Source organism: Chinchilla lanigera, unplaced genomic scaffold (assembly GCF_000276665.1).
Source record: "Chinchilla lanigera isolate Chin_1 unplaced genomic scaffold, ChiLan1.0 scaffold00010, whole genome shotgun sequence".
Classification (NCBI taxonomy): Eukaryota; Metazoa; Chordata; class Mammalia; order Rodentia; family Chinchillidae; genus Chinchilla; species Chinchilla lanigera.
In genome coordinates this window covers 33,112,215-33,125,794 of record NW_004955411.1, presented here as the reverse complement: position 1 = coordinate 33,125,794, position 13,580 = coordinate 33,112,215, and the positions used below count along the sequence as shown (strand labels likewise).

The 13,580-nt window shown below is 37.4% G+C and overlaps 1 protein-coding gene across 1 annotated transcript in view; it reads left to right on the top strand.

Annotated features, from left to right (window-relative positions):
• Sec63 (SEC63 homolog, protein translocation regulator) overlaps positions 1-13,580 on the top strand; it is a 63,270-nt gene that overhangs the window by 531 nt on the left and 49,159 nt on the right. The gene's annotated exons all lie outside the window — the stretch shown is intronic.

Sequence of the window (13,580 nt, the reverse complement as noted above, 5' to 3'; positions counted from 1 at the left end):
CCCTGCCCTTTGTTCTGGACCCGCTCGCCGCCCTCGCTGCCCCTTTGTCTGCTGCCTTCTATGGGCGTCCTTCCGCAGCGAGCGGGATGGGATGGCTGGGGAGGCGGGGGCCGGGCGCGGAGCGGGGTCGGCCTCGGAGGAGACCCGGCGGTCCGGCCGCGACCCTCCCCCCGCAGCGTCTGCTGCTACAGATGTTTGTTACAGATGTTTGGGGCGCCCTCCGAGCCGTGGCGTCCGGGGCTCCCGAGTGAGCCCCCCGGTGCCCGCCCCCGTCACTTCCTCTCGTTGCTTTTTTCATTCGTTCACTCTGGGGGTTGCAAGCAATGCCGTTATTCCTCCTTACAAAAATAGGCTTTTCTCTACTTCCTTTGGAGTTTCCTGTTTAGGAAGGAAAACGTGCAAGTAGGAAGGATTAAGTCTTCGTTTGGTTAATCTTGTAGGTAGTTTTAAGGTAGCCTGGTCCATTTGCTTTTAGTTCTAGATCTTCTCACCTTAAACATCGTCGTTTTAGAATACAGAATGACAGATTTTTCTTTTCGTGGCATTTTATGTTTGGGTAGTGTTGGATTTCATTCGTTTCCCTCCGCTAAGACATGCCATGGGGCATCCTTAAATTTGGCTGAGCTGCAAGCGTCTAGTGGGTTATTTATGGTAGTGCTAACAGTGACTATGTACTGTACTTCTGAAAATTGTTAACGGTTAACCCCCAGTCCATTTAGAAGTTGTTTGAAACGTTTGTGTCTTGTAAAATTCATGGTTACATAATGGAACTAAAATACAGTGAATTTAGGATAAAGAGCAACTAAAGATTCTCTTTGTACATTTGACAATAATTTGAAATATCCATTAAAAACAAAAAGCTGCCCAAGGTACCAGTATTATTAGTATTTTCGTTAAGTACCTAGTTTACAAAGTTTGGATTTTTTTTTTTTGGAAACAGGTCTCACTATGTAGTTCAGGTTGGCCTTGAACTCCCTATGTAGCGCACGCTGGCCTACTTGCTGCGATCCCTGTGCCTCAGCCTCCCAAGTGCTGGGATTGCAGGTGTGCACTACCATGCCCAGCTAAAATTTGGATTTTTGAACTTATGTCTTTTCCTAAGTGCATTTAAATATGCTTGGGTTCTTGGACGGTAATTGTGTGTAAGTGATGAAGTCTTAATAAGTGTTTTCGGATCAGCAGGATCAGCAAACGTAGGTCGTTCTCCTAGTATTTCAAGTTTCCATTTTTCAGTAGTTTATTTTCACTTTTCACCCATTTCAGTGTGCAGTTGATTGTGGACAAGGGAATTAGAATAGGTTGGTTTGGTTAGAGTGTGTGTGTGTGTGTGTGTGTGTGTGTGTGTGTGTGTGTCGGGGGGGGGCGGTTTCTTTGTTGTTATCTTTCTGAGACAGGGTCTTGCTATGAAGTTCAGTCTGGCCTTGAGCTCACTTTCTAGCCCAGGCTGGTCTCCAACTCACAAGGATCCTCCTGCTTCAGCCTCCCAAGTGCTAAGACTACAGGTGTGCGCCACTACACTCAGCTGTTACTTTTTGTTGGTTTGATTTTTTATTTTTTGAGACAGGGTCTCTGTAAGTCACTAAATTACTCAAGCTGGCCTCAAACTTGCCATCCTCCTGCCTCAGCTTCCCAGAGTGCAGGGATTACAAGCATGTGCCACTATGCCCAGTTTAGAATGTGTTTTGAGAAGCTGCCCTGATTTCAGAAATTAGTCATCACTTTAACTGGATTTTTTGAAAGTTGAAAGTCATTTTTCATGGTGGATTTTGTCTTAAAATTTGATAACATATCACAGGCAAGTCATACTTGAACCCTTTTAGGTACAGATGGTCTTTGGAGAAAGATTGTCGTTTAGGTGGGGTAAATTAATATTGACTACTTGTATGTCATAGACTTAAAATATTACTTGATTTAATACTCCTAAAAATTCAGTGAGATAGATTATGTTATTATTCCATTTTACAGATGAGGAAAATGGAGCTTGGAAGGTATAAATAACTCCTGTATGATGGAGCCTGGATTAGAACTTTGATCATTTTAGCTTCAAGGAAGATTTTTTTTTTTTTTTTTGGAGACAGGGTCTTCCTATGTAGTCCAGACTGACCTTGAATTCCTTTAGGTATAGTGCACGCTGGCCTTGAACTCACAACAATCCTCCTGAGTGCAGGGATTATAGGCATGCACCCCACCCCTGGCCCCCATTTTAGCTTCAGAGCCCTTTATTTCATACTCATAGATAGAAATCAAGTTAGCTTTTAAAGTAGATTTGCCTCTCATCTTTACACCTGCCTTTTAGTTTCAGACTTAGTAAATGTACACATTTAGTGTATTTGTTTGGTCTTGCCCAAAATTTCATTATGGAAGTTAAGGAGGATACTTAAATGCTATTGTAATGGTTAAAAATCGTTGGACACCATTTGAAGTTTTTTCGTGGGTTTGCCATAACTTGAGTTGTTTCTTTAGAATTACAGTAGTATTAAAAGAATTTGCGTCATGTGGCTTCTTTTAGAAGCCTAGTTGCAATGTCCTGAATGTCAAAGAGAAATCTTGAATTACAGGTTCATTTAAAGCTGGAGAAACAAAGTTCTTCAGATGTTTGTAACAAAATCAAATGCTCACTTGCAGTCAGGCTACTTAGTAACCTTTATTCTTCTCACTTAGAAAATAATTACATTTTCTTTTTGGAATATTTATTTGATTACTGGTGCTGTTTTAGCCTTCTAAGGCACGGTAGGGTAACACTTTCTAAAATCTGAAAAATTTTGAAGCCCTCTGACAAAAGTTTCTGAACGTAAAATGTGGGCCTGTAGTATTTTGATGACCACAACAGCATGTTTTAATATTTGGTTTGACGCTTACTTAGTTTTCCTATGAAACTGTTAAGTAGCCAAGTACAAATGTAGGTGTGAGTTTGAATTTCAGAGTTCTTCTAACAGTCTTGACTTTTCAGATCATTTGCATGAAAAGATTTGCTTTGCCAGTATACATCTTTAAGTTTGTATTTAAGCAGTTTTTATGTTGCTTTTTTTCTTTTGATGACACATATTGGGCTTTAAGTTTCAAAGTTGGAAGTGTGGTTCTTTGGGGTTTATTAGGCTCTTGAGTACATTAGAAAGCTTGGTGCTGTTTCACAAAATGTGAAAAATAGAAATAGCTTGGTTATTGGCATATTTGACACGTTAACTGAACTTTATCTAAAACATTAATGAAATCCTTGTGTGTCTTTATTTTTGTGTAACATGTTGGGCTAAGTGTACTTAAAATTTACACTCTGATGGTGAAGGGTCTTATCCGTCTTACTCTTGGTTGTTTCAAATTGGCTGAATAAAGGAACAATACTTTTCTGACAATTATGGACAAAAGTCCCATGTGAAAAGGTAATAACATAAAGGGTTTAGAATGCCTTACAGCAGTGGTTCTCAATTGTGGCTACATGTTAAAATCACTTGGGGAGCTTTAAAAAACTATACCAGATATTCCGCTTGTGGGTGCTATGTATTGCTATATTAAAAGTTCCCTACATGGTCCTAAATTGTAGCTGTTTTTTGAGAAGTGAAGTTTTGAGGAGAAATTCCTTTGAATGGTGTTTTGCTGGAGTTGTCATTTTGGATGGTGGTTCATTTGTTTTGGTATGTGCTCTTTGCTAAATCATCAACCCACTCTCCCTTAAAAACCAATGCCTTGGCTTTTTCATTTTACAAAGCTAAGAAGTATTTTTTGTAAAACAGTGCTGTCAAGTTCTGGTAGTTGAAAGCCAGCTGTTTTAAAAAATAACTTTAATAATGTTTATAACCAGTTTATTGTAATCATCTATTAATAACTTCCCAAATATTTATCAATGTGCTGTGGTTGGAGCCTTACAGAATTTTAGATGTTCTTAACACTTGAATTTTTGTGGCAGATGTACCTACTTTTTTTTTTTTTGTATCAGGAATCGAACTCAGGACCTTGCGCTTGCCAGGCAGGTGCTTGCGCCACTGAGGTGTATCCCCGGCTCGAGTTCTTAACATTTTGAAATCATTTCATAGTTAACCTAGCCACAACCCACCTTTGCTGTTGCCTACAGTACTGTGATCTTTTGTGTGTACTGCCCTCTTCTTTCTCGATGACAGCTGTTAATGGTTGCCTAGTGCTGTTTAAATATGGTATTCTTAATGTTTATATGTAATTTCAATCTGACTTATTTTTTAGAGCATAATTTTGTTTGCTACTTCCTTAATTTATAATAGGAGAGTCGTTTTAAATTGTTCTCATTGTTATACTAGGTTCACATTAGTGTATTTGACAAGAGAAAATAACTGATGACTTGTGATTATAGAATTTGAAATAAAACATGCTTTCTTTCTATAGGTTAAGCATTATAGGTCTTTTGAGTTACGATAAGTTACTGCCTTTTTGAGATTCTTATTTTTTGACTTCTTGATCTTTTTAAATACTTTCTTGACCTTACTCCTTTGAAACTTTGCTTACTGCTTTGAAACTTGTTTCTGCAGCTAACTGATTTTAGTTAACTTATTTAATTTCTGTGTGTTGCAGCATAGTCATTTGTAAAATAGAGACACTAACTTGTTTTATAGAATTAAAGTAAGGATTAAACAGTGAGTTATGTGTAAAGTGTTTAAGACAGTATGTGCTACATGGTGATATGCATCTGTTTTGATTTGGTACTTAAATACTCAAATTTGGTTTTTTGGTATTTGGAAGAATTAAAGCTTTATAAAAATTACATTTCCTCATTCTGTGCTTGTTTCCTCTCAGACGGAATATAAGTGAATCATCTCTCTTACTTGGGAATGTAACTAAGAGTCCATTTTCAGTGTGCAGTAGTATAGTAAAAACAAATACCCTGAATTTGAAAAATTTTTACTAGTCCACCCTAGTCCTCATTTAGTTATCTCTGAACTCCTAAGCCCCAGTTTCTAGGAGTAGTAATAATAACCTGCCCTTTCTACCCAAGAAGTGATTATGAGAAGCAAGGAAAGAAATATGTACAAACATGCTTGTAAATCTATATACATTGTAGAAGTTCTTTCATTTAGCAAGTATTTGAGCTTTATTTATTTTTTATTTTTTTATTTATTTTTATTTTTATTTTTTTGGTTTTTCTCCGGTACCGGGAACCGAACTCACGACCTTGCACTTGCCAGGCAGGTGCTTTTGCCGCTGAGCTAAGTCCCCAGCCCCGTATTTGAGCTTTAACTCTGTGTTAGATCCTCCTTCTAGGTGTTACAAGTCTCATTTTTAAGTGTATCATTTTTCTTCAACTGTACACACCCAATTCAGAAAAGCACAGAGGATGGAATCCAAAGTTGCTTGTAATTCCATCACCCAGATCACCAGAGAAACATTTTTGTCTGTGCAACCCCTCTCCCCCTTAACCTCCTTAAGTGACGATTTCAAGTAAGTATAGCTACAACTTCCCCCTTGAACACTGGGTGTAGTGAGTTGTTTTGGTATGTGGCATTTTCATTTTCATCCACCTCTGAAAATTTTCTAATTCTAGTGTTTTCTTAGATCCATTGATGCAGAGTGTATTGTTTAATTTCCATAGTTTTGTGACTTTTACTATAACAATTACACTTCTGTTACTGATTTCTAAGGTCATTCCATTGTTGGAAAAAAGATACTTTGTATGGAATCTCTGATACCTATCTTCTTAACACTGTTGAGACTTAATTCAAGGCCTAATTTATGGTCTTTCTTGGAAAATGTCCCATGTGCACTTGAGAAAAATGTGATGGTTCTTATTGGGTAAGTGTTTCTGTTTATGTCTTTGAACTAGTTGGTTTATCATGTGAAATCCTCTGTTTACCTTGTTTGGTTGCTGTATCCATTATTGAGAAGGTAATGTTGAACTCTCCAACCATTACTGTGGAACTGTGTATTTCTCCCTTCAGTTTTAGGAGTTATTTCATCAAATTTTGGTGGTCTTTCAATAGGTGCATAAATGTTATCCTTATTATATCTTATTGTATCAAACTTTTTACTACTAATACACAGTATCCTTCCTCTTGTATCATTTTTTTTGTTTTTGGTTTTGGTTTTTCTCGGGTACTGGAACCGAACTCATGACCTTGCACTTGCCAGGCAGGAGCTTTGCCGCTGAGCTAATTCCCCAGCCCCTTGTATCATTTTTTGATTTGAAGTACATTTTGTCTGTTCCTATAGGTACCTTTGCTCTCTTTTGGGTACTGTTTGCATTGCAGTGTCTTTTTTCATCTTTTAACTTTTAATCTGTATGTCTTTAGATTTAAAGTGAGTTTCTTGTAGATAACGTATTTACAGGGATCACGGATCCATTCTGTCAGTGTCTTGTCTTTTGAATGGAATGTTTAATGCATTTACTTTTTAAGTATTAACTGATAAGGGAGAATTTTTAGCATTTTTGCCATTGTTTTATAGTTCCCTCTCGCCTTTATTTCTTGTATGACTCTCATCTTGTGTTCAGTTTTTTTTTTCCCTGTAGTGAAATGTTTAAATTTCTTCTCATATTCTTTTGTATATGTTTTGGTTATTTGATACTTGTGGGTTATGTGTGGGGATTACATTAACATCCTAAAGTTATAACACTGAATTTACAGCTGTCAGTTTCAATGACATGCAGAAACTCTACTACTTTAAAACTGACCCATCCCTTTTAGTTGCTGATGTCAAAAGTCAGAGCTTTAATCATTTTGTGCACCAAAACAAACAGAAAAACCTAATTCTTTCAAATACATTAGTCCTGTATTTTGTAGAATTACAAATAAAGTGACAGTAATAGTTTTTAAACTAATGTTTTTTAGCGTATTAGTCTCATAAATCATACAGAAAAAAATAGTTACAAACCGTTGCTAAGAATACTAGTTTTTAGATTAGAATCACCCAGGTATTTACCTTTGTTTTTATTTATTTATTTATTTGTCTTTTTGAGTCAGGGTCTCTATGCAGTTCGGGCTGGCCTTGAGCTCACTTATGTAGCCTAGGCTGGTCTCAAACTAGCAACGATCATCCTGCCTCAGCCTCCCAAGTGCTGGGATTACAGGGGTGTGCCACCACGCCCTGCCTACGTATTTACCTTTATTGAGATCTTTACTTACATGACTTTGAGTCATTGTTTGGTGTCCTTTCCTTTTCATCTGCAGCACTCTTTACAAGGGAAGTTTAGTGGTAATGAACTTCCTTAGCTTTTATCTGAGAATGTCTTGATTTTCTCACTTGCTTTTTTAAAATTTTATTTTAAAGGGAATAGTAAATGAGAAACAAACAAACAAAAAAAAAAAAACAGAACAGTAGCAGCATACCAGTACCACGAACATAAACAAATCAAAGCAAGAACAGTCAAAGTGATACAGGGTCTCAAGACAAAATAGTACAAATTAACAGTGGTTGTTACATTACATACCACTATCCTCAACTGCATTGCTCAGGTTACCAGATGTAAGAATGAGAGATTGCTCAAACCATTAAAGAGAATAAGAAAATAATTCTTTGATAAAACATTTAGAGATAATATAGAGTTTCACTAGACAAGATGGGGAGTTCACCATTGCAATTCCATTGCGTATTGTTACCTTCACATCAGTTGCTCAGACCAGCATGCACAGTCGACCAGAACATAAAAAATTGCAAGCATTAACTGTTCATTTCAATACACCATCAGACATCAGCAATACAGTTATCGCAGCTATTCATATATATTTATCTTTTGCCTTCTTTCTTTTTTCTTCTTTCCCTCATCCTAGTCGTTCCTTCCTTTGAGCAATTTCTTTCCCTTTCCTATCATCTATTGTACATTTTGAGTTTTACCTAGTCTTTCAGGTTCCTACGCCAAGGAGACAATATGATGTTTACCCATCTGGGTCCGACTTATTTCACTTATAAGTATGGTCACTAGTTGCATCCATTTACCTACAAAAGCCTCAAGTTTATCTTTTTTAATAGCTGAGTAATACTCCATTGCAGAATATACCACATTTTTTTTATCCATTCCTCAGTGGATGGGCATCTGGGTTATTTCCAAGATTTAGCTATAACAAATTGTGCTGCTATAAACATGGGTGTACATATATCGCTGTGGTATGATGTCTTTAATTCTGGGAAAATACCCAGAAGGGGAAAGCTGGGTTAAATGGGACTTCCAATTCTGACTTTGTGAGGAATCTCCAAACTGATTTCCACAGTGGTTTCACCAGTCTACACTCCTTCCAGCAGTGGAGTAGAGTTCCTTTCTCCCCACAGCCTCTCCAACATTTGTTATTGGTTGATTTCTTTTTTTTTGTCTTTTTGAGACAGGGTCTTGCTGTGCAGTTCAGGCTGGCCTTGAGCTCACTTTGCAGCCCAGGCTGGTCTCGAACTCACAGTGATCCTCCTACCTCAGCCTCCCAAGTGCTGGGGTTACAGGCGTGCGCCACCACTCCTGGATCTTGGTTGATTTCTTAATGATGGTCATTCTTTCTGGGTGAGATGCAATGTCAGTGTTTTAATTTGCATTTCTTGAATGACTAATGACGTTGAACATTTTTTCATATATTTATTCACCATTAGTATCTCTTCATTAGAGAAGTGTTTATTCGTCTCAGATGCCCATTTTTGGATTGGACTTTGAATTTGGGGGGCCTGATTTTTTAAAAATTCTTTATATGTTCTAGATAGAAGTCCTTTGTCTGAGGGGAAGTTGGCTAAAATTTTTTCCTGATTTGTGGGTTTTGTTTTTACTTTATTGGTGATTTCTTTAGATGTGCAATAACTTTTCAGTAAGATGAGATCCCAGTTGTTGATTCTTTTGAAGTATTTCCCGTGCAGTTTACTTGCTTTAAAAAAAGTAGTTTTTGCCAGATACATTATTCTTGGTTGATCTTTTTTTTTTTTTTAGCACTTGTAATATATTAGCTCACTGTCTTCAAAATTTGTAGTGAGAAATCTAATGGTAATCTTCATGAAGATCTCTTATGTGTGACAGATTACTTTTGTTGCTTGCCAGATCCCGTCTTTTTTGGTTGATTAGAATGTATTTCAGTGTGAGACTGTTTGAGTTTATCTTACGTAAAGTTTATTGAACTTTCATGGATGTTAATATTCATTCAGGTCTTTCGTTAGATTTGGGTAATCGTCAGCCATTATTTTATCAGATAATTCCGTATGGTTTGCTTGTTGGTGTCTCACAGGTCTTCTTAGAGTCTCTGCTTTATTTTTCAGTCTTTTTTCTTTCTGTTCCTCGGATGTAATAGTTTCAGTTGTCCTTTCATATTTTTATTGGGAAGGCTCACAGTCTGAGGCAGATGACCGTGGTCTTTTTTAATGTCTTTGGGGCTCAACTGCTGCTTATTAGTGTTTATTAACCTCAAGGTACAGAGTTCTCTGAGTGTACTGATATTAGCACTTGGAGTATGTATTATCTCTGAAAAACTGAGCCAGAGAGGAGGTAGCCATATAGCTATAAGGTAGAATACTGACTATTAGACCCAAGTCTTACTACAAAACTTGTCTCATTAGCTGCTATTCTATACTGCCTCCTGTAGTTAAATACACACTATACCTTATGGTAAGTATTAAAATGGTAAGTGGAAAATGCTATGGGAGCAAGAGGCAGGAGTGAATTGCTGTGTTTTGTGATTTAGGAAGTGTTTCATGCAAAGGACGTTATTTGGCATAGGTCTTGAAAGATAAATGGAAGAAGGGCATGCTGTAACTGGGGAAAGCATGTACAAAAGGTTGGGGTGTTCATGAATGGTAAAGGTTTGAAATGTGATTTGACGTAGGGCCAAGGAACTCATTTTAAGAAGTCTATACTTTATCCTGTAAGTCATTTGGTAAACAGTAGAAGTTTTAAGCAGAGTCATGACGTGGTCAGTTTTGCTTTTGTGGAACATTGTGTGGAGAATGGTTTTGTGAGTGGAAGGTGTTGGGTTCTGATTAGAGAGAAACTAGATCGAGAGAAGAATCTGTTTGAGTGTATTCCACTGAGGTCAGACTGTAGAGGAATGGCTAGAGAGGAAAGAGAATTCTAAGATAGCATGGGCTACTTACTTGCTTATTTCCATCGTATTTCTTGCCCCCTTGAAAGTTGTTTGACGATTGATCCAATTATTTTGGGGATTGAGTGTGCTAAAAAGGATAGGGATGAAGTTTTTTTTTTTTAAGTAAGTAGGGTTATATCAGTCTCTTGGTGAGTTAGCTTGCAGATCCAGGGCTTACAGACTTTTTTTTAGTTTATTTTAGTATGTGTGTAGTATATAATGTTTACATTCCTTGTGGGAAGTTGGTACATGTAGGTACATGACACATCTTAATTCCTTTCTTCATTCCCTTTCCCTTCCCTAGACTTTAGATCTTGACGGGATTTAGGAATCTAATAAATGATTGTTTAGAAGAAAAGCTCCATCTGTAGTCTATCCTGACAGAAGGGTATTGGACATATAGTAGTATATGTATACACTTAAGTCCTTCATAGAGGAAACCAGCTGGGAATTTGGTGGCAGAAGGACCTAGAATACAGTATATTGCATACCTGCTTGATTTTGGGAGACCTGAAAAATGGATATATTTTCATTTTCTCAGTTGTTTGTTCCCTTAATCATATTTTTTATTCAGTCATAAAAAAGATCTCAATCTGTCTCTATACATCTATCTGATTTCTTTTTAAAAATATTTTATTTCCAGATTCTCTGTTGATGAATAATGCTATACCATATCACCATCATTTTTTTGAAAGCTTTTGTTAGTGTTCATTCTCTCAAAAAGATGTTTCTTACCTCTGGAACTGTGTTTTTGTCTCAGTATGGATAAAGGGATTTTTCTCATGTAGATGCTAAGTCTCTTCACCTTCAGATTTTTGCTTGTATAGTTCAGTCTAGTTGTTTCTGGTTGAGCATTTGCTGTTTGTGCTAGGTACAGCAGATGATACAAGGATGAGTGCAGTACACACCTGACATAAACAACTTAAAGGACGAAAGGTTGGTTTCAGAGGTTTTAGCCCCTGGCTGGCTCCAAGGCAGAAACAGCATAGTGAAAGGATGTGGTGGAGGAGAGTTGCTCACCTCATGGCAGTCAGGAAACAGAGAAGAGAAAGAGCCAGACAAAAGAGCTGAGGACCTGATATAGCCCTTAAGGTCATGTTTTGTGATCCAGTCCCTTCAACTACGAGGCCCCACTTCCTGTTTCCATTTCCTCTTAATAATGCAATCAAATTGTGATCTTCTCAAAGATTGATTACCTCACTTGATGAAGTGAGAACCCCCATGATCCAGTCACTTGTTTTAGGCCTCACCTCTGAACATTGCTACACTGGGGATGGAGCCCTCAGTATGAGTCTTAGGGGACATTTCATGTTTAAATCATAACAACCCAAAACTTAGTAATTAATTCTTTGATTTCTTGGCTTCGGTTTCTTCATATTATAGTTTCTGCTTTGGAGATGTAATTGAGATAGATGTAGTTAATGAGAACAGGGACACGGTATATTTTAGCTGCTTTTGGGAATTGTCTAGGTGATGTAATTACTCCTTTATTAGAGGAAACCTGTTGTAATAAAATGACTAATTCACAAGCAAGTCTATGAATCTGAACTTTGGTGAAGTCGCATTCCTATTCCATAACAGTGTTAGCCTTTCTTTAGGTACACCTGTAACTTTGAGCAAGTTATTTAACCTCTCTGAGCCTCAAGGTTTTTTTTAAAGCTATAATAATATTTTTAAAGTTATAATAATAACAACAATGATACATGCTTACCTCCAGAGTGAGAGGTCTAAATGGGATGGTTGAGATATTTAACAAATACTTCTTAAGTACCTACCATATGCCAAGGCCACTGTTAGGCATTCATATAGGAGTGAATAGTATAAGGGGCAGACATGGTGGTGCACGTCTATAATCCCAGCCCTTGGGAGGCTGAGAAAGGAGGATCAGTAGTTCAAGACCAGCCTGGGCTACATAACGAGATCCTGTATTATTGTGGTGTTTACATTTTGGGGTGTTGAAGAGAGGGTAAACAATAAAATATACCACATAGCAGTAAATGCTATGTAGAAAAGTAGAACGTTATAGAGCATCTTCCTAAAGGGGTGATTTCAAGTTGAGGGTTGAGTGACAAAAGAGAGCCAGCCACTTCAAGTTCTAAAGAATAGGGGAAAAGCCTACTTCAGGCTGGGGAAATAGTTGGGTGTAAAAGTTGTATGTAGAAGTTTGGCATATTCCAGGAACAGAAGATCTAGTGGCAGGGTGTGGCAAGTGTAGTCAGGGTAAAGTGAGAGAGAAAGCTGTCTGTAAGCCAGGATAGAAAGCTTAAATTTCACTAGGGACAGTGGGAAGCTATTGAAGAGTTTTAACAGGGAAGTGACAAGCCTTGAGTTATTATTCTTTCATTTATTTCTTTTTTTTTTTTTTTCCTTATACTAAGGATTTAACCCAGGGCCTCTTTCACACATGCTAGGCAGGTGACCTGCCACTCACTTAAACCCTTGGCCCGTTCATTCATTCATTCATATTTTGAGGTAATTGATGTTGACAAATTGCTCCAGCTGGCCTTAAACTTGAGATCCTTCTGCCTCAAGTTCCCAAGTAGCTGGAATTGCAGGTGTGAGCCAACTTGCCTGGCTTCTCCCAATTAGTAATGAGATGAAAAAAGTTTTTTGACAAGCTTAAATATCCTTTCAGAATTGAAGTCCTATTGTCTTAAAATGTTTACTTTGTAAATTTAGTTGCGTGTACATATCTTAAAGTGTATTGCTTATTTTATTTCCTTACGTTTCAGGAATCAGTTACAGTATTTTTAAATTCCTCATATATTTGACCTTAGTTGTGTTTGTTACTATCAAAAGTGTGTCATTCCCCCGCCCCCTCCTTAGAACAGGATCTTGCTGTGTTGCTTAGGCTAACCTTGAATTCTTGGGCTCAAGGGCTCTTTCTGCCTCACACTCCTAGTTAGCTGGGACTATGCGTACACACCATCACACCTGTCTTAACAAAGCTACAGTATTTTTTATGTCACCCAGTAGATTTCCAGAATATATATGTTTCATTTGTACTTATTTGGAATGTAGTGCTTTTGGTTTTGAATTATGATACTGTCACAGGAAATTTTCTTCCGAAGCGTAAATCTAGGATTGTGTAATGTTAGGTATTTTGGTCATCCTGTAGGTATGTTTTTGATGTTTATACTGTACCCATTTGTGTTTTTAAAGTAGTCTTTCCAAAATTGTCTTACAATGACAGCTTAACAATTGTGAGATACAATTCCAGGGCTAATTATGCAATATGTTAATTAACTGGTTAACTTATTTATTTTGCCTTCAAGTGACATCAAGAGTGCCAAACAAGCATTAATTGATCTTGTTTTGGGCTGTCTTCTCTAAGCTTTTTTGCTGTTGTTTGGCTTTTTTAGTCTTTTACATAAATGACAAAACTACCTTCATTTCCCTGTTTTCTGTGAATACTCAGATAGTGATTGTTTTTTTCCCCCTGAAGGAATGGAAAATGATAATTCTTGTCTTTTTATCTCTGTTTATTCTCCCAAACTTTCTTCTCCCTGTGTTCCTGATCTTGTTGTACCATTGACCTTGCTTTTGAAGCGCCTCTAGAGAACAGAGATGGGGAGAGGGGAG